The 21,280-nt window shown below is 42.8% G+C and overlaps 1 protein-coding gene across 3 annotated transcripts in view; it reads left to right on the forward strand.

Moving 5' to 3' along the window:
- The window catches only part of SGCG (sarcoglycan gamma), a 1,080,151-nt gene that overhangs the window by 610,085 nt on the left and 448,786 nt on the right, over positions 1 to 21,280 (forward strand). The gene's annotated exons all lie outside the window — the stretch shown is intronic.

Here is a 21,280-nt window from a genome sequence, read left to right on the forward strand (position 1 = left end):
TCACACAAATCACTTCACTTATTCCCATTTGATTTATATTTTTAAATCCAATCAACCCCTAGCTGGTTGTTGCTCTCCTGCCCCCTGTTGTTCCCCTATGCAACTGCATCACTCCCCTCTCTTCACATCCCATCTGCTGGCAACCATTGGCATTCATTTTTAAAACCCGCTACTCAGCCCATTCAGCCATTGATCTCATGCACTCCTCCACTGCTATCCACATCTCCCCACCCCTCCATGTTGAATTTGTTTCCTTTTGTCGAGAGCCCAGTAGCTGCAACCTATTTCCAGGCTGCTACTTTTTCAAAAGTGGTTTTGTATGCATTTAACGTATTTAGTCACTGGCTTCAGCAGGAGGTTGATGACCACAAATGACTTTGAGGGACCCTCACCGACCACAGCATTGAACCATGCTTTATTAAAGAATTTAGGGCCAGATGCAGGTAATTCCGATTTACCTACTCTTAAATACCGAATCATACCGATTTGGTATTTAACCCCTTCGGTGCTCATGACGGAACGGTTCCGTCATGAGCGTCGGTTGGCCTGTGCTCATGACGGAACCGTTCCGTCATGAGTCCATAGGTTCTTTAGAACCTTCAGCGCTGCAGCGGAATTCGCGCAGCACTGAAGGGGTTAAGAGTAGGTAAATTGGAAATAGGCAGATGTAGGTAATTTTAATTTCACAATTACCGATTCTGTAAGATTCGGTATTTACCGATTCTGTAAATACCGAATCGGTATTTCCCATTGATTCCTATGGGCCTTGAAGCCCATAGGAATCAATGGGAAATACCGATTCTGTATTTACAGAATCGGTAAATACCGAATCCTGGCAGGGGAAACGGGGTGTCACTTTGACACCCTGTAGCACCCCAATTGCAGGCTTGTGTGCCATGTGACACACATACATGCCCTAAGGGCATGTATGTGTGTCACATGGCATAGGTGTACATGCACAGATGTGCATGTACACTGGAATACGGTATTTTACCACCCAATAGGATTGGGTGGTAAAATAAGAATTCCTAAGGGCCTGTGGCACTGCAAACTGTGCCACCTACATATGGATTAACAGAATCGGTATATTTACCGATTCTGAAAAATACCGAATCGGTAAATATACCGATTCTGTAAATTCCGAGCCACCTACATGTCAAAAGCAAAATACCGGTCGGTAACGGCCGAAATCGGCCGTTACCGACCGGTATTTGGCTACCTACATCTGGCCCTTGGTCTTCTATTTCAGAGACTAAGTCTGAAGGTAAAATCTTTGACCAGGGCAACACGATTGGTGTACCTACCTCTGCTCCATCAAGGTAGGCCTGAATTTGCACTTTTGGTTATCAACCATGATTTACTTTTTCTACGTCAGTTTTGCCTTGAATGTTTAAAAAATGCATATTTCCAGTTCCCCTTATCCATTTCCAATGATCTGGGTGTGCTTTAGCTCATTATTTTTCCATTTATGTTCTAACTTGGTTTGGGAATATTTGGTGTGTGGTGAGTGGCTTTGTTGTGTGGTACATGTCATTGTGAATGTTGGCTGGTCTTGCTACAATGTCATTGGCCTTGTTGCATTGGGGTCAGCTTTGTTGTGAGGTTCTCAGCATTGAAGCGAGGGTGTGGAATTGCTTGGTTACAAGATGATTGGTTTTGTTGCATGGTAGTTGACTTGCTACATGATAGATAACTTTGTTGCGGGTGGATAGCTTTGCTGCAAGGTTGTTGGTGAAGATGGTAATTAGAGTGTATTCCTCAGTTAAGGGTCTTCACCTGGAAAGTATCCTCCTTCTGCTGTGGGTTCATAATATCTGTAGGAGGCTTTTGTCGGGGTAGTGTATGGCGTATTCAACGTTGTGGTGCTGTATGTTGTTAATAGCGTATTTTTAAGAAAGCTCTGGAGTTTACATTTCAGAGATTTCAGTGTCAGTGATCTGGTGTCTTGGTGCTGCTTTCTCACTAAAAGTCCCGTAGCAGTGTTCTGGATCACTTAGAGGTGGGAGTTTGGCTTTCTCAACCGTCCAGGGTAGATAAAGTTAACATAGGAGTTGAAATTGGACTACTTCTCGAAGTGGGCTTAGAAAAGGGTGTCTGAAAGTTTATAAGTAGTGGTGAATGATTGAGAACATCAGGGTGTCATGGGTGAATTTGGAGACAGGACTGACTTCTATTTTTTCACCCTTTATGCGGGTAGAGGGTTAATTGACTGATCAGCGTTGAGTGCAAGGGCCAGATTTTGTTCGAGAGTAGTGGTATGCTAAGTTTCGAGCAGCAGACATTCCACTTTAATTCCAATGGCTTTCAGGAAACTCCCTACCAAGCAGGGTCACCGCCAGGCAGGTTTCTTGTGCATGTCCTTGTTTTTCGTTGCTGGTGACCATCTAGAAGTCGACATCATCACCACTGGAGTGGGCTAATGAATCAGCAGGTAAACAACAGGGGCCAGTTCCAAAGAACTCCACTACAAGGGTAATATATAGTGACATCAAACTGGGCCCGGATCCCCCCCCGCAAAATCCAAGAAGGATGTAGGGGGACAAAGTTAAAGGGAACCTGTACTTGAATGGCAGGAACAGCCAATCAAAGGAGACTTCTCCAGATGTCTGTTCTGCACTTCCCTCTTCTCAAGCACTCAGTCGTGATGCACTGATCTGGGGCAGGTAAATGATGAGTTACATTTTGATTGTGCGAGCATGGCATTGATGAATTATATGGGGCAATTTTCCACTTTGATGTGCTTGCGGGACATAGTTTCACATTTTTGGATGGTGAAAAGTACATTTTCTTGTTTGCGGTTTACCCGATGCATGTTTCCCTGTTGTTCACACGTTTGGTTTGTGGGGCAGGAATCTACAATGACGAGTGTCCTGATGCACATTTTCTTGTTGGTGGTTTAGCTTTTCCATGTATCCTGGTTTGCCTTTTGGTGGATTACCTTGCTTACATCTCAACATTGATTGAAACAGGGACATTATTTCTCCATTGGTTATTACATAGCATTTGTGTCTCTGGTGGTTGACTTCCTAGCACACATTTCCTTCTTGGTTGATTAACTTGAGTGCTTTCCATGTAGGTGGTTTCTCTTGCATGTGTCATGTTTTAAGTTGGTTCTCTGGGATGTGTTTCCCTTTGGGTAGGATACTTGGTATGCATTTTCACATTGATGAGTTCCCTGCATTGAACCCCAACATAGGTGAGGACCATGTGTATATCCAAGCTGGCTACCACATAGGTGCATTCAACTGTTGGTGAGTCACTTGATGCATCTGTCTGTTAGTGGATTATTTGGCTCATCTTTACTGGTTGGTGTTCCACCATTAGATGGGCTTTTCATGTTTGTGTTTACTTAGTGTGTGTTCACTCAGGTAGGGGCGGGGGTGAGAGACCTGTTTAAGCCATAGCCTCTAAACCTGTACGAGGGGAGTGTAGACCAGTGTTATTCTGTTAAGTGTTGCATAAAAAGGATAAGACTGGGGAAATCGGGGGAGAAAGACCCTTGTAGGCATGTTCCCAAATCTAAATCAGGTGAGTCTAGTCCAGTGTTATAGTTTCACGTGTTCCAAAAATCAGATGAGAGAGGCAAAGGTTTGTGCATATGTTTACTCTGCTTTGTAACTAAACACATTTACATTTGAATATTTGGTCAGTGTTGCTATTTATTATATAAACCAACTGACCTAAACCCATTTTTCCTTGGGCAGGTGTCAGCCGTCAATGAACCTCCTTTTGAATTATTGTTAAGCCTGGGCAGAGTTCGCAGAGTTCCGCTTGAACGCGCGAAAAAAAACTTTGCCGCGCTATGCATAGTTCTGCAGCTGGCGGAGGGTGTTGGAAAAATGGCATTCATGGTAATTTTCAGTGGCGGGTGTTTGTACGCGCTGTGAGATTATTGCAAACTGCACAATGCACAGCACCAGTGAACGCAAGCAGGCACTGCTTCCTTTATGCCACTCAAGTAGATTTTGTACTCGAGCGGCAGCTTTCTCAAGGCGAACGGACGGTTTCTCAAAGCAAGCGGCGCGAGCATACGCGGCCACTCGCATTGAGAAATCCAACTGCCCATGTTGAGAAATCTCACCCAGAGGTTGATTTCCCTCGCTGGCGCTCACCAACTTCACGTTTACGAGTGTGAATGAGAAAAAATCTCACCAAGAAGTGGATTTTCCTTTCTCTCGCTCGCCAACTTGATGTTGAGGAGCGCGACGAAAAAAGTCGCAGAGCGGAGTTTTTCACATCTCCACAAGCTCCGCGTAACAGAGATTATGGGAAACTCCGCGAGTGGAGTGGAGTTCAATACCCAGGTTCAATTATTGTCTGACTTCCTCAGATGGGTCCTGATAATCTACTGTTTTGCTCTGAAAATTTTGGCTGTTAGCACAGAATTTTCACAATCACTGACCAGAACTTTCCTTGATAGGCCAGGTGGTCATCCTAGGAGGGCACAAGCACATTTGGCCACTTCACGGATCCCTGCTGACCTTCAGAGCGAGGCATGCATGTGTTTATTTCTCGATTAGTACAAAACATTAAATTTTACATTGCATCTTTCCAGTATGTGTTTCTACTTACACATCTATTTAGTAATATGTGGTATTTGTGTGTTGTCAATTGATTGACATTCTCTTGTCACTTGGAATTGTATTTCTCAGTTGATGTCTACTTCTCTGTCTGAAACGCGACCCATTTTATGTGGTGTTTTTAAATTTACTTTGCATATATCTAGCTCCTAAATGGATACTAATTCAAAGACTGCCTCTTCTCAGACCCATTAACATTCTTGACTTGGCTAATGGCTTATTAGCCACCCTAATTATTTTAATGAAACAATGCGCCTGTGTTTGTTCAGCAAGGTCCGCAAATGAGCATCACAGGAGGAAATTCTAGACTAACCCCCAGAGCCACTAATTGATTAAACTACCTGTGGGGCAAAGACAAGTATACTCTTTCTGAATTCATAAAGGTAATCCAATAGAAATGAAATTAGGCAATGCATACATGTCCCAAACATAGAATTGTACAACTTATTAATCATTTGCCATTTGTGGGGGTATTTGTAAAAAGGGGGTAAGAGGCAAGAAATGCAGCAATGCATTTAGGGCATTGAAATTACACATTCAAGTCCATAAACTGCACCGAGGCATGTCCTAACAAACAACCTAACATCAAGTATAAGCAACTTTACCTATCAATATCCTAGTATAAGTGGTATTCACATGAAATTGTAATCTGAGTTGTAAACAAAGACTGCACAACAAGAAGACAACACCAACATCTATTTCAAGCTTGAATTCTTATGGGTCTCTATTTGGTTCTTGATTAGGGTGTTGTTAAACCTGGCACCATTGGCGTGGGTCTCCCTTCCATTTTTGCTGTTGCCTCATGTGTTTTTACTTGTGTTAGGTGCTTTGGGCACTGTGCCACTGCTATCCAGTGCCACAGTGCAAGTGCTCCCTATTGTAAATGAATATATGAATTCGTGATTCCATGATTGGCTGGTTTTGGTTTACCTGTCAGACTCTAGTACAGTGCACCAGGGGTGCCCAGGGCTTGTAAACAAAATTCTGCTAGTGGGCTTGCAGCACAGGTTGTGCCACCCAGAGAAGCAGCCTGTAAAAGTGTGTCTAAGGTCTGCCATTGCAGAGCCTGTGTGCATTCTGGTACTGCCATGCTGACTGGGCAAGTGCACCCACTTGCCAGTCCCTAATCCTTCCCTTTTCTTCATGTCAGACACCCCTATGGTAGGCCCAAGGGCAGGGTGCATTGTAAGTATAAGGTAGGACAACCCCTGATGTGTGTGGCATGTCCTGATAGTGAATTACAGCCATTTTCGTTTTTCACTATTGCAAGGCTACCTGTTCTCCATAGGTCAGAATGGGCATTTAGATTATTACATTTTATAATCCTACCTGACTCAGGGAACATGGTAGAAATTCGAGTTTAGTATGCCTGAACTCAGAATGGTAAAATACATATTTTAGTGAAGTTGATTTTAACATTCTGTGTTTGAAAATACCACTTTTAGAAATTAGGTATTTTTTTGTCTAACTATCCAAGCCTGCCTCTGCTAGGCTGTGTATTCCTTGTCTGGAGCTTGAGTGACAGGACTGGGGGATTCCAGGAGACAGAATGAGTCAGCCCAGTGGTGAATAGAGAGATCTGCATCTAGATGGGAGGGAGGAGTTGCACCTGGGACCTGAATAGAGCTGTGCCTTCCCTCCACAATGCTGGCTCCACCTCCTGTGGTGTGTCTGATGTCTCTGCCCTGCACTGTGAAAGAAGAGAAGGAATCATGTCAACAAAGTGCTCCAGGGCTGTGCCTTTCCTCCACAATACTGGCTCCACCTCCTGTGGGGTGTCTGATGTTTCTGCCCTGCACTGTGAATTGAAAGAAGGAGTCATGTAAACAGAGTGCTCCAGAACTGGTTTGGACTAGGCAAAGGCCCCTCTACCCTCAGAGGACAAATGCTTTTGGGGTATAAATATTGGGACCCTGATCCCAAGGAATTAGATCACTTTTGGGCAAACAAGTAGAAACCTTTGCTGAAGAGAGTAACCTGAAGAAACTGAGAAGAGACTATCCCTAAGCTGAAGTGCTGCTTGGGGAATTGGCCTGCAGTGGTTGCCTGACTGCCAAAGAGAGGAGAGAGGAACTTTGTGTGTACTTTCATCAACTTCTGTTACGATCTCCAAGGGCTTGGAACAAAGCTTGCCTCCTGCTGAAGTCTCAGGGACAACAGACTTCACTCACCAGCTCCTCACAAGTTCTCCTGAAGTGCCTGCAGTTGTGTTGGACTTTTTGAGGACTTGCATGTGTCGCAAGGAGCTGGAAGTGCGACTCAAGATCAAGAAGCATGTCGCCGAACTGCCGCTGCCGCTTCACAACTCGAAGCACCTTGCATCGGTAGAGAAGAGGATCAACATCGCAGCAGACGGCGCCGCATTCCCTGGAAGCATGTCGCAGGAGAAGAGGAACGACGTTGCATCAGACGCCACCGCATCTCCGAGAAGCATGTCGCAGGGCCTGTCGCGGCTCATCACCGGAGAAAAGGATCGATGTCGCAGCAGACGCCGCCGCATCACCGGGAACAGTGTCGCAGTGCCTGTTGCAGCCCGCATCATTGTGGAAGCAACTTGCATCGCCGGGAGAGAGGATCGACGTCGCAGCAGACACCACCACATCACTGGGGAGTGTGTAGCAGAGCCTGTAGCGGCTCGCATCGTGTGAAGCATCTCGCATCGCTGGAGGAGAGGATCGACGTCACAGCAGAAGCCGCCGCATCACCGGGAAGCGTGTCGCATCAAGGAGAAAGCACCATCGTTATTTCTTTGCACCAGATCTTCAACGCATCACCGTCCTTGCGTGCCAGGGACTATCGCATCACCTTTCCTGCAACTCTTTTGTTGCCCTGCGTGTCGCATCTTAAGGTCCATTGACTCAAAGTGTCGCATTTTAAGATCTAAAGAGAACTAAGCCAATTCTACCATTTTAAGCACCCTATTGTGGATTTTTGTCGTATGTGGTCTTATGTTAAATCTATATAAAGAATACTTATTTTTAGTATACAACTGTGTGGTATCCATCTGTAGTGTTGTCACTGGATTACTGTATGTGTTCACAAGTGCTTTACACACTTCCTCTGAGATAAGCCTGTCTGCTTGTGCCAAGCTACCAAGGGGGTGAGCAGGGGTTATTTTAGGAGTGTACCCCATTACCCTGACTAGAGGCAAGGGTCCCTTTTTGTCATAAGTACCTAACTGTGCCAACTAGAGACCCCCAAATCTAACGGGTGTTTTGTTTATGGATTTAAGATTATGAGTACATGCCATTACCTTTCTTTAAGCTTCTAAAAATAAAGAAAAAGGGGAAAGGGATTAAAATAAAAAGCTATGAGAAGATGTCTTATTTTACTTTCTTACACATTCATACAAGAGCTCAGTAGTGCCAAAAAGTACATCTGATTACAAGTTTTTTTGGGCCTGATTCACAAAGGGCCTCCACACAGTTGGGGGTAGTCTCCACACTCAGGCGGAATCTCCACAATGGGAATTCTCATTACGGAGATTCCGGCCTGAGTGCAGAGACGACTGCGGGGTCTCCCCCACAAGCTAGGAGAATCTTTGTGAGTAGGGCCCACAGTTTTGTGCCGTGAGCTGAGAGGGAAAGAATGTATTTCACAAAGTGCCAAAGCATTGATGCTATATCTGTTGGCTCCACCATGGCAACTTGAATGACAAGGGAATTGGTTTTTTTAGGCATTAAATTGAGGTAGAGTACTTCCAACTATACCTATTGCTGCCACCCACTTGACAGATTACTCCAAGTGTATGTAGTTTGGATTAAATGTTCTCAGACTAAATTATTTTCAATGCATTTGATTCTGTTGTTTTAGAGGACGAAGGACCCTGCCAGAGGACAGGTACTGGCAGCAGTGGCCAATCTGATGATTATGGATGGGATACAGTGAGTGGCTAGGGATGGGACCACTGGAGAAGCAAGCATTGATACCATTTTACGTGTATGTGGAGCTGACAACCACTCTTGGGTAAAAACAATAATGTTCTTAACTTCTTAGAAGAAAAGAGTGCTCTGGCTGATTGTGAACATTGGGAACCCACAGACACATTACTCCTAGTGTTGCTGGACTGGACTTAGACACCGACTTTGCCATATTTAAAGACCATACTCTGTTAGGCAGACTTGTGAGGATTGCAGAGATGTCACAGGAGTCTCAAAATTATTTGGAGTCTTTTCTGTTGGAAGATGGAGCAACATGTTGTGGAAAATGCATTAGGTAAAACTAAGAAGGTCCAATTCATGGTGCTGTGCTAGTTCTGCGTTTCCTGTTCCCTTTTTCATTTCTATATTGAGCCTCCTCACAAGCTATTGACTAACCTGGGTGTCACAGTTGAAAATTATGCTAACGGCAGTAGCAGTGTTTCTGTTTTCCAATAATGCAACGGCTGACAAAAAGAAGGTAGAATCTGGGAATAGATGAATGGGAATCAGCTTATTTGAAGCATCTCATGCCGACAAGTTACAAATTCCACAGAACTCTGCAGTGGTTATGTACTTAATAAAACACATAAAACAGCCCATATCTCTTCTGCCCTGAAAGAACTGCACTGTTTCTCACTGCATCCCTAATTATATTTAACATCCTTACTCTTACACACGACATATAACAGGGTGATGGAAGGAGTGCTTGAAGTGCTCTCAGTCATTGTAATCACTTGTGCCACATTCCTGACTATTACTTTTCACTCACTATACCACTTTAAACAGAGACTTGTTATATGCAAATAAGCTTTGGTCCTGCTCCAGTAGGAACAGCCCAGCCCAAACTGCCAAGCCAGGTCCCCTCAAAGGGAAACACAAGCAACTTCAGATGGTTTCAACCCACTTAGGACTGGCATTAAGGTATAGCATGAATCCTGTGGCACGCCGAGCAAGGCACCCACATCTGGGAATACTTAGGGTTATCATCTGCAGCAAATAACAATGTGATCGAAGGAATGTTTGAATTAATCTTAGCGGTTGGACATTGATTGGGAAAGTCTGGGACCATTGTTGCGATAATAATTGGCAATTCTCAGGATTCTTCTCATCTCTGAAGTGTTCCAATGAGGAAGAGTGCAGCCATTCTATTGTCTGCTACACTTTCGAGGGTCTACCCAGACCCCCGTTTTTTATGGTGTTTTTGTTATATTAACAACTTTTGTGCATACTCCGTGTTATGTTTTGATTTGAGGTGTTTCCTCCCTAGTTATGTTTTGAAGAAGTAGTGAGTGGCCTGATGTTCCCCGGCTTCTTGCCTCCCAGGCCTCAGAGTCTTATCTTTCTTTTTCCCCCTCTGGAGCTTCGTCAAGCACTGCACATCTTTTTCCTCCTCATGCGGAGAACGTTTTGCTCTCCTGATTGTGCCATATTCTCCATAGCTGGAGTAGTGACTTCCATATTATGCTCATCAGGTCCACGGTTTCATGAGAGGCCACCAAATCGAAACACTTTCAAAACATAAAATTAAGTTACAACTTGAGCCAACTACACACTAAGCGAGTGCCAACTTTGGTGTAGATCTGATTCACTAGGGCCAAAGTTTCAGTCCCTAAAAAGACTTGTCAATGGAAAGTGCGACTAAACATAACCAAAAAGTGAAATGTTTAGACGCTGCCATGCTCCTTGCCTTATAGTGTTGATTACATGTGAATTGATCTGGTTTGGGAGTTTTGGCACAGTAGGTTTTTCATTGGATGGGCCAAGAAAACAAAGTTTGGCATTGAGGTCCAAAAGCAGGCTGAATGCACATTCACTGTATTTAAGAGACACTCAGAATATTGTGAATTTGTGTCTTTTGAGAAAAAAAATATACTCCGCAGTTTGAGCAATGAAGGGTGTTCCTTGTGAACATGTGAAAACAATTACTCTGTGGTGTCTTAACCCAAATATGCAACGGGCATACTCCCTCTCCCTAAAAGCACTGAAAAGAGGAAACAACGGTAGAAGGCAACGAAGAGAGAAAATCGGAATGTATAATGGTCAAAGTGTTGTTGTAATTGCCTTTGTCTTTTATTAAGGCCGCATTCTCAAAGAAACTTTCTTTATCCATGACATTCTAGTGTACATTATGTTTCCCAGATTTTGTTTCTCCAGGGCCACAGAAAAGGCCATTTAATTTGCAACCAATTTAATTAAGTTGCAGACGCTTATTATTGAGGATGGCTTTCCTTGCGGTTGCTATGGCTGTACTCCTTTGCTCCCAGTGTTGTTTTTTATTTTGAGTTCTACTTAATTAAAGATAAGTACAGCTACTTATACTGTTCTGAACATTTTCACCTTGTACATTATATCACTACTATTAACCACTGAGTTCCAAAACATTTTGTTTTAGGGCCACTGTCCAAGCAAACTGTTCACTTTCTATCCATCTGCCATGTCTTCACCGAAAATGAGATTATTTCTGCCAAACAGCAAGATTTTCAGTATGACCGAAACTAGCTCGTGTGGGAAATATATACACGCATTTCTCTACTATTTTATCTTTGGCAGAGTTTTCCTATTGACAGTGTCCTTGTGCAGAAAAATACACTTGTTTTGGCGCAAGTATATTTTGTCCAGAGCCATTTTATGGTTTTAATGCTGCTGTAGCAAAACAAATTACTCAAACTTGAAGCTGTAAAGATTTCCATAGACCTTTTCAATATTTGAAAAACATCTTACAACCTACACTCTGTTCTAGAGCAGAGCTCCCAGTATCTTCAAAGCTCCTCCAACAGGCATGTGGTGCTAAAGTTGGCTTGCTTTACTGAGTAAATGCTGTGAAGGATTTTGTGAGAACTCTGCATGAGCTTACTATTTGAACCTCAGGTTTCAGGGTTTTAATATGTCCTAGCATTTCTTTTGCAATTTCTTGTTAGGGGGTTTTAAACATTTGACACAATAGCCCTTAAATTACATAAGCACATGTGTTTTGTTACAGGAGCGGCCAAACTTAATGAAAATGTATGTTACTGATAGAGCCAAACTTGGGCCTTGCCTTACTATCCAAGTTCAGCTAGGATAGTCTTTTATTTGCCTGCTAAAAGTTGTTGCGGGGAAAAACAACACGTTAAAATTATACTTACAAAGTAGTCATGCTGTAAGGACCACAGACTCCAAATTCTAGTTATTGATTTTTATTATAAGGCCAAAAATAATTATATATAAACACACCACAAAATCAATGAATATAGGTACAGGAAAATTAATACAGAGCCAAATCTGCGCATATAGTTGATTCGGTAAAAGAGACACAAAACTATAAACTCCAAGAATAATACACAGCCCAAAATAGATGCGGAGTCCAAATCCCTTTTCATTAGGAAGGAAAGCATGAAATATCTTTCCCTACACTACGCTCATAAATGATGCTTCTAGGTGGCTCTCCTATCTCAGTTCCCAAAGGTGTCAGCACGTGTAGACTTCCTTAGAAGTACTCACGTCAAATGGGTCAAAATAGTTTAAAGCTATGGAGCTCGCTCTTAAGATGCTCCTTCTCCTCCGAAAATCTAGAAGTCTGCCGTCTCTGTCCCTGCGCATAATACAAAAAGGATAAATTCAGACCCCTCCCAAAGGTATTGCGTCACATTTTGTTTCATTTCTCCACAGTTTCCAAAGGTTCAGTGTTTTTCCATAATTTCTTTTATTAAATCTTCCTTGCTTCTGGTGACCTTGGAGGGTAGCTAGGCCATGCACAGACGATATCCTCCCTTCTCTCTTCTCAGGCTGTTCAAAGTTATCTGCTTTTTAAAATATTGAGGATACATTCCTTCTACCTTCAATGGGATGAAAACACCTACTGTTCTGGCACAAATAAATATACATTTAATTAATTCTTCAGTAGCAGAAGAAATGAAATGGTAAAAACTTTGCAACTCGGGGCCTAGACTTCAGGCAACTTTAACACATACAATTTCATTTATGAATATAGTGTCTTCATACACAAGTGCATATAGAGATAATGGTGTCTTCTAGTACCTATAAAGTTTATATAACATGTACATTGCACTTTGTGGTTAACATGTTGAGTAAATGCATTTAAACGCAATACATGATAATGCTAAAACATATCCGGGTGCGTTTAAATCATGAATATGGTGCACCCCTGCAATTAGAGTGCTATCTGCGCTCTGTCAGTTCCCCTCTTATGAGGAGTGTCATAACACCAACATATCACATTCTTGTCATTTGCTTTGGCATAAGGGCGACAACATAGAAGTCGTAGCCTGTCGTCCTTGTCTGAATTTCTCTAATCCCTTAAGATGCAGATAATGACTGTACTGCAGTCATTCTAGCTGCTGCTCTCTTTTTTTTCAAGGAATTTTTAGTGTGACGTGCCTTTTGCCACTTGTAAGCTTTAATGACTCCCAATAACACAATGATACATACAACTGCTATTATGATGGGTTTCAAAATGTATCCCATTATCCCCTGTCCCAGGCTTCCAAACCAACTTCCAATCTTTCCAAAACCATGCCAATTTGTTCCCATAGGCCATTTTCAGCTAAGTCATTCGGATCTTGATGGATTTCTGAGATGTTATTAATATATTTATGTGTATCCCGACTGTTGTCTGGAATATATGTGCAGCATTGCTGGACTTTTAATAATTTACTGACTCCTCCGGCTTTTTGCTTTTAAAACGTCTAAAGCAAGTCGATTTTGAAGAACCATAGCCCTGATCAAGACCATCTCCCTATCAACAAGTAATAAGATTTGGGCCAAATTCACAGAGAGTTTATCCGCTAGCCTGTCTAGTTATAAACAGGCTCTGAAAGCTCACTATTCTAAGGTGCGTGAGGAAAAGAACAGATTCCTCACCTCCAAAATTGAATGGGCTGGTAATAAAAGTAAGGAACTTTTTAAGGTTGTCAACGACTTCATTTCCCCTGTGGTTATGACAAACTCTTTCACTCCCACTAGTGACTAGACGGACAGTATAGCGGAGTATTTTTACGAGAAGATCAAAGTCATTCAGGACTCCTTTAAAGATTTGCCCTTAGAAGTGAGACCTAACAGAATGACCCTTAATGGGAGAAAAACTGCGCAGGGAGTGTCTTTGGTGCAATTTCCTCCTATCACATCGGAGAAATCCCTGGAGATAACGAGAGCCTTAAAATCTGGCTCCCCGTCAGACCCATGTCCAGCACGTGTACTGGTGTCAATAGCGGAAGCTATTAATCCATCTGTCAATCGTGTGTTGAACACTTCACTTGCACAGGGGGAAATGCCAGAGAGTTGGAAGCAAGCCAAAAAGTTTATTGAGGTGAACAATATACTTCATCCAAGTCAGTCAGGATTTAGATCGAATGTTAGCAGCTTTATTAGAAGTGTCAGAAATGATTAAATCTACTCTGGATGGTGGAGGAAAAGCGGTTCTGGTACTATTGGATTTGTCGGCGGCCTTTGACACCATGCCCCACAACCAACTCCTGGAAAGACTCCGGGACTGTGGGATTGGTGGCACGGTGTTAAAATGGTTTAGCTCTTTCTTAAGTGGTCGCTGGAAAACAGTATGGTCACCGCATTATTCAGCCCAAATGAATTCCATGAAGGTGGGTGTTCCCCAGGGCTCGGCGTTGAGCCCCGTGTTGTTTAATATGTATATGACCCCGCTTGCGCTTTTGGCTGAACAACATGGAGCTAAATAGTGTCTTATGCAGACGACGCACAACTTCTATTTACTTGTGAAAAGAATTGCGTGTTCAGAGGAAATGAGATAAATAGCTGTCTAACAGAGGTTTTTAGGTGGCTACAGAGGAGCCAACTGAAGTGTAATTCCGAAAAATCGGAAATTATCTTTTTCGGCTCTGACTTGAGCATTGAGTGGCACATGTGGTGGCCGCAAGACATGTCCCCCCCTAAGTGTTCTGTTACCACCGTGAAGAACCTAGGGGTAAAGATGGATGCTGACATGTCTTTGAGTTCCCAAATTCAAACCATGGCGGGAACGTGTTTTGGTCTTTTAAAAATGCTGAGAAAGCTTCTTCCCCTGCTCCCTGTTTCTCTCAGAAAGACGGTAGTTCAGGCCCTTATTACTTCTAGGTTGGACTATGCCAACGTGCTGTTTCTGAGCCTTCCGGAATATCTCATGAGTCGCCTACAGGTGATACAAAATTTGGCGGCTAGAGTTATTTTAATGACAAAACCCAGGGAACACATGTCCCCCCACCTGAAATTCCTCCACTGGCTTCCAAAGAGGAAGCGGGTGTAGTTCAAGGCCCTGACTCCGGCTTTTAAGGCCATCCATAACTCTGGAGCTCATTATGTTAGGAAAAGGATACAGTATTATGTCCCTAAACGTGAACGGAGGTCTGCAGGGCAGTATCTGATGACCATCCCTAAATTCCTTCATTCACGGAGAGGTGTACGCTCATTTCAAGTGCTAGCCCCTCGTCTCTGGAATGATCTCCCTACGGCTCTCAGACAGACAAGCAGTTTAGGGAAGTTCAGGAGCAAATTGAAGACCTGTCTGTTTAGTAATTAGTGGCTGAGACAGCTTGTGTCCTCTCTGCCTGTTTCTTTGGGTCTTTTAGCACCAGGACACTCTATGGAGTAGCCGTGCGCTCTATAAATACCTAATTACAATGACAATGACAATAGTTGCCAACTTTCTGATTTTCACTTCATTCAACATCACACCCACACTTGGTACCATGGCTCCAAATATATCACCCACAACTTCTCCCGCACTTACATCACGTTTTCCCCTGTGAATACTTTTTCCTTCTAAAGGCCATAGATCCTCTACACGGAAGATCTTGGGAAATACTACTGCAAGGTAGCCGGTGCCATACCAGTTCTTAGGCAATTTCACATAAGCACTTTGTACACACACGAAATATACATTGGGCAACATGGTCAGCTTATCCAATAATGCCTTTCTTATTGCTTCTACAATCAAGAAAATGTGTTCACAATCACTTTCATCCTAACTCAAGTTAAAGAACTTGACCTCTGTGCACTGTAGCCTATAGGCTGTTGCTACATTTGCTTCACCTACTCTTGATTCTAAAAAACTCTATTCCTTTTAACAATCAACTCAAATCTTTTTCATATATAACCATTCATTATTACAACCTATCCTATGGAGAAGTTCACCCATCAAAATATTTAATCTGTTGCTAGTCACAGAAAATACAATTTCCTTATGAAATTACATCAATGAAGACATTCTTAATAATGCCCGCCCAATGCATTTCGGGCCCAGGTGGCCCTTCCTCAGGGGCTTGTTTCTGTAAGTAATACAAATGATATGTTTATCATACAATTTGCAGGGAAGCATATGTTCATGTTTTAAACAAAAGGAATACCAAATACATATGTTCCAACGAACATTTTAACGTTTTGCAATACACCTCGTGTTCCAATCACAATGTTATATGTACCAGATGATAGTAGAAAAGGAAAAAAACATTGGTTTATGGTAAACCTCAGTGTGGATGATACCTTTGTCTATTTTCACAAGTACATCTAGAACTGGTAATGACTGTCTGCTGTTACTTCAAAAAAGGGGGAGAAAGAGGGAAAAGAATAAGGCCAGGTTCACCCTCCTATCTTTAGCAATAAACAAAAAAACTTTTGTGAAACAAAAGTCAGAAACTTGGCCTGTAGGTAAATAGTATTTAGTATTCACAACACTCGTTGGGGTTGGAATATCTGTGTGATGTAGATGGAAAGAAAATGATATTTCTTTTTTGAGTCCCCTCACTCACCAGGGTTTCCCCACAGTGACATGCTTCATCATTAGGGCCATCCCAGTCCTCTACGGACTGAGGCGTGCTACGACTTGTGAACTACGTAGGAGCACTTTTTTAGTGATGGACTATGTGTGGTGTAAGTGGTGTTTGTGAATGTGGAGTGGTATGTTCTATGTGGGTTACAAATACCTGCCTAGTGAGCTATAAATGATTTATTCTTGCTCCTAGGTGGTATATTAAAAGTGGGGTAGAGAACTAGGGATCCTGCTGTCAATGAGTTAGGTAGGCCTATTCACTTGTGCCAACTTGTTTCGAGATTCCCCTATCTCTTCTCAGGATTACACAGGGATCAGCCCTGTGTACGCCACTCCTAAACCGTGCTATATTAAGGAAAAAGTGAATAAAATGAATGAAATTAATGCTGCAGTAATAAGGCATGCATTAGTACATACGTCCTAATGGTCACGTTGTACCTGAAAAGAAAAACAACATATTTTTAAAGGATAAACGGGGTCTGACCCCACAGCATAGTAGCGTTTTTTTCATACACCAGATTCAAATCCATACTTGGCTGCGCCTCTGTCCATGCTTGTAAAGTGAAAATGCCAAATGGCGTGAAGTTAAAACAGATTATTACTGCATACAGTGGTAAACACACAAATCACACGAATAACGATAGAAACAGACTATTCCATACATTGATCGGAACCTATCTGTGCCCCATGGTGTGCGGAGGAAAGCTCGTATCCTGCCCAATCTGAGGATAATAAGGAAAATGGGTGCCGGATTAGTGATCGGCATGTTTGGCTGGTAGATATGCCAAACTCTAACCGGTTGCGTGACTCGCATCCCTGTAGAAAAACGGGGAGGAGGGTCCGAAATCTGGGGCAGGGCCATCGGTCCGTTGTGGCCCTGTGGAACAGATACCCGGCACTTACTTGGTTATCAGGATTACGTGGCTCTATCACCTACAAGGCTTCCTCCGGAACGCATCTTAACGCGTCTGTGTCTGGGGGCTGTTTAAGACCGAGTGCTTCCGCGTTGTCATTGCGGGAAGGCTAGAGCGCTCGGTTAGATTTTCGTGGCGGCCATGTTGGGAGGATAAGTGTGTCTTTCAAAATGCTTCCACAATGCTTTTGCGAGATCGGATTTTAAAAAAGGATTAGTTCTAGAAGGTCTCCAGTCGAATACCAGCCCAGAAAATTAATTAGGAAAAAATTCGTTAAAAAACGGTCCAAGGCCAATTTTGGTGAAACATAGAGTGAGCGTGGGTCTAAAAAATGGCCACATGTTACCCATATAAGTGTATAATGGCCCTGACATACTATTTACAATACTCCTACCTCTATGGATGGGAAAGGTCAAAGGAATGGTTATTTAACCTAAAAAACTTCATTAGGCTGACCCTTAGTCTTAGTGAGGGTAAATATGTATGGCTACATAGACATGTAGTTGCTTTACGGTGCCACCTTTAGAGATATTCATAGTGGTGCCTTTATTTTACTGTACTTTTGCCCAACGACTGGGCATCAAACATTTTCAAGTTTTCTTATGAAAGTTGGCCCCAAGGTATCTCATCGTTCAGGCCTTGGGTGTCAGAATGGAGTTTACACACCCACCGTTGTTCCTTGTCTAAAAATTTAAATTCTCTAGCTTGGCTTGGGTTTTCACAGTTTCCAGGACCACCCACTTCAGGTCATTAGGAGTGTGCGCTTTTTCAAGAAAATGCGTGGTCATTTTTGTATTTGAATGTTTACACCTGAAACTACTCCGGTGTTCGACCATGCGTGTGCTGACCTTTCTAGTTGTCATGCCCACATAGTTTAATCCACATGTCAAGGTGATCATATAGAAAACGCCAGCAGTGTTACAATTAGAAAAAGACCTTAGTTTCCATGTAGGCCATTGTTAAAGTGGATTTTTTTAGTGGCTGAGGTCAAGTGGCAAACACTGCAGTTTGTGCACGAGTAATGTCCTGCAGGGAGGGGGTGGAGAAGGCGATCTGCGCCCACTGAGCCTTGTAGTTCCCTTGGTCTTGTGTGAACCACAAAGTTACGGAGATTCTTTCCTTTGCGGTGGCTAAACATGGGTTTCTCTAGATTTAGACCTCCACTGTTTAATGTTCTCCAGTGTTTTTTAATTATCTTAGTCACCTGATCAGAAGCTATGTTGTAGGTGGTTATACAGATTTGCCGCTTCTTTGTGTTTTCCTGGATAGCTTTGGGTTCCAAAAGGGCGTCTTGGTTGTTGTTTGAGGCCCTTTTATTTGCCTGTGTCACTATGTGGTTGGGGTAGCTTCTTAGTATGAGTTTTTCGCTCAGGTCTTTGGCTTGGGCCTTGTAATCTCTTTTTTCAGAGTAATTTCTTCTAAGGCGCAGGGATTGCCCGAAGGGTAGATTTTCCCTTAGTTGTGTGGGGTGAAAGCTATTGAATCTGAGGAGGCAATTCCTGGCCGTTGGCTTGAAGTGTGTGGTTGTTGTTAATTTTCCTTCCTGGGCCTGTATGTTTAGATCCAAAAATACCAGGTTGAATCTACTCATGGAAGAGGTAAACTTAAGAAAAGGGTCTTGTAAGTTAAGCCATTGTAAGAAAACCCCCGCTTCACTCTCATCCCCTTACCAAATCATGAGCATATCATCTATGTAACGTTTCCATAGTTTGACTTGATTCAGGTGGGGATTGTTGTCAGGGTGTAAGATTTTCTCTTTTTCCAAATGGTGGACATACAACCCCGCCACGCTCGGCGCGAAAGTACTCCCCATGCTCGTCCCATGCTTCTGGCGGTACACATTGTTATGGAATTGAAAAAAGTTTTCTGTCAGTGCTAGGCGATAGCACTCTAATACCACATGTCTGGGGGTGTGGTATTGCCATTCCTCGTGAAGCAAAACCTCCTCTAGAATTTCGAGTGTCTCTTTATGAGGCAGACTAGTGTAGAGGCTCTCTACGTCTAGGCCTACTAGTATGTGGGTCATAGGATTGAACTCCATATTTTTAATGAGGCAGAGAACTGCATTCGTGTCTTGGAGGTATGTATCCGTCCGTTGTATTAGGGGTTGGAGAAAGGTTCTAGGATAGATCCAATTCCTGAGACTATTGGTCTCCTTGGTGGTTTTTCCATGGTCTTATGTATTTTGGGAATCGTATAGAAGTAAGGTATAGTGGGATCTTTGTTCTCCAGAAAGTCTGCCTCTTTTTTCATCCATTTGTTTGTCAATGATTCCACTATCAAACTTGCTATCTCAATGCGGAGCCGTTCTGTTGGGTTTGTTCCCAAGACTTCGTAATTCCGTTCATCTGCTAAAAGGCGTAGACACTCTGTATTGTAGTCCGTGGTGTTCTGCACTACTATTGCACCACCTTTGTCCGCTGGTTTTATTGTTATGGATGGTTCGTTTGACAACTGCAGGATTGCTTCCATCTCTTTCTTGCTGGTATTGTGAAAGGTTTTTATCATTTTTGGATCTATCTGGTCACCTCTTTCAAGACAGCTTTTTCGAAAGCCAGTAGTTCAACTGGCATGCTGCTGGCTGGGGGGGGGGGGGTAAAGTTGGATTTTTTCTTTAGTCCTGTGTCGTTGTTGGCAGTGTTATTTTGTGCTTTATCCTTGAAGAATATTTCGAGCTTTATCCTGCGAATGAACTCCTTCAGTTCGCAGCATAGTTTAAACTTGTCAAGGTTAGCTGTGGGCACAAAGCCTAGACCTTTCTCTAGTACAGTTGTCTGGTCTGGTGTAAGTGTGGTATCAGATAGGTTAACCACAAGACTCACTGGTGGCTGGTGGTTGGCACATTCAGGGGTCCCACGCTGCGCGTGTGACTCCTGTTGGTTTCTAGAGGTTGTGCCCATTGCACATGTTGTCCTCGTTTTGTTCTTCCTCTTTGGGGAAGCTTTCCTCTCCCTAAAAAAGGCTGCTGTTGAGGTTCCAGAGGTTGGGCATTGTTCCAAATAAGATATGGTTGTTGTTGGAAGGATTGGTGAAAAGGGGGTGGAGGTCCATAGAAGTATTGTGGCGGTGGGCCGAAGTTCACTCATCAACATTTTTAATCTGTTGCTAGTCACAGAAAATACAATTTCCTTATGAAATTACATCATTGAAGACATTCTTTATAATGCCCGCCCAAGGCATTTCGGGCCCAGGTGGCCCTTCCTCAGGGGCTTGTTTCTGTAAGTAATACAAATGATATGTTTATCATACAATCTGCAGGGAAGCATATGTTCATGTTTTAAACAAAAAGAATACCAAATACATATGTTCCAATAAACATTTTAACGTTTTGCAATACACCTCGCGTTCCAATCACATTGATATATGTACCAGATGATAGTAGAAAAGGAAAAAAAACGTTGGTTTATGGTAGACCTCAGTTTGGATGATACCGTTGTCTATTTTCACCAGTACATCTAGAACTGGTAATGACTGTCTGCTCAAAGTACTTGTGAACTGGATGTGGTCGTCATAAGAGTTCAATTGACTGATCTTCTTTTCGAGTGAATCCCAACTGTTGTTCCACAGTAGAAAAATGTCGTCGATGTATCATGTATAATATACCAACAAGCTATCTGTCCATTCTTTATCATTGTAAATGTGTGTCCTCAAACCTAGCCAGGTAGGTGTTAGCATATGCTGGGGCCCCAGCAAAGCCCATTGAAGTTCCTTTCAGTTGTAGATAGTACTTGTTGTCCCATTCGAAATAGCTGTGATGGAGACAGAAGTGCAGCATCTCCAACACAAACACTTTATCTGCTCCTATAGCTGGCTGTTCCAACAAAGCCCACTCCACTGCCTCCATACCTCCTAGATGCAGAATAGAAGTGTATAGTGCTTTTGTGTCCAAAGTACACAGAATGATGGTTTTGTCCAGTTTCATTGATTGGAGCTTCTGAAGAAAATGTGTAGTGTCTTTCACATACGATTCACCCTTGGCACAGGTATTGGGGCTGAATGATATTCAGCAAAAGTTTGTATTGAAAGATTTCTCTGTGAGATTCATGTATCTTTGCATCAAAGTTCAATTTATTCAATTCATCTGCATATGTT

This window comes from Lissotriton helveticus, chromosome 8, assembly GCF_964261635.1.
Source record: "Lissotriton helveticus chromosome 8, aLisHel1.1, whole genome shotgun sequence".
Taxonomy (NCBI): domain Eukaryota; kingdom Metazoa; phylum Chordata; class Amphibia; order Caudata; family Salamandridae; genus Lissotriton; species Lissotriton helveticus.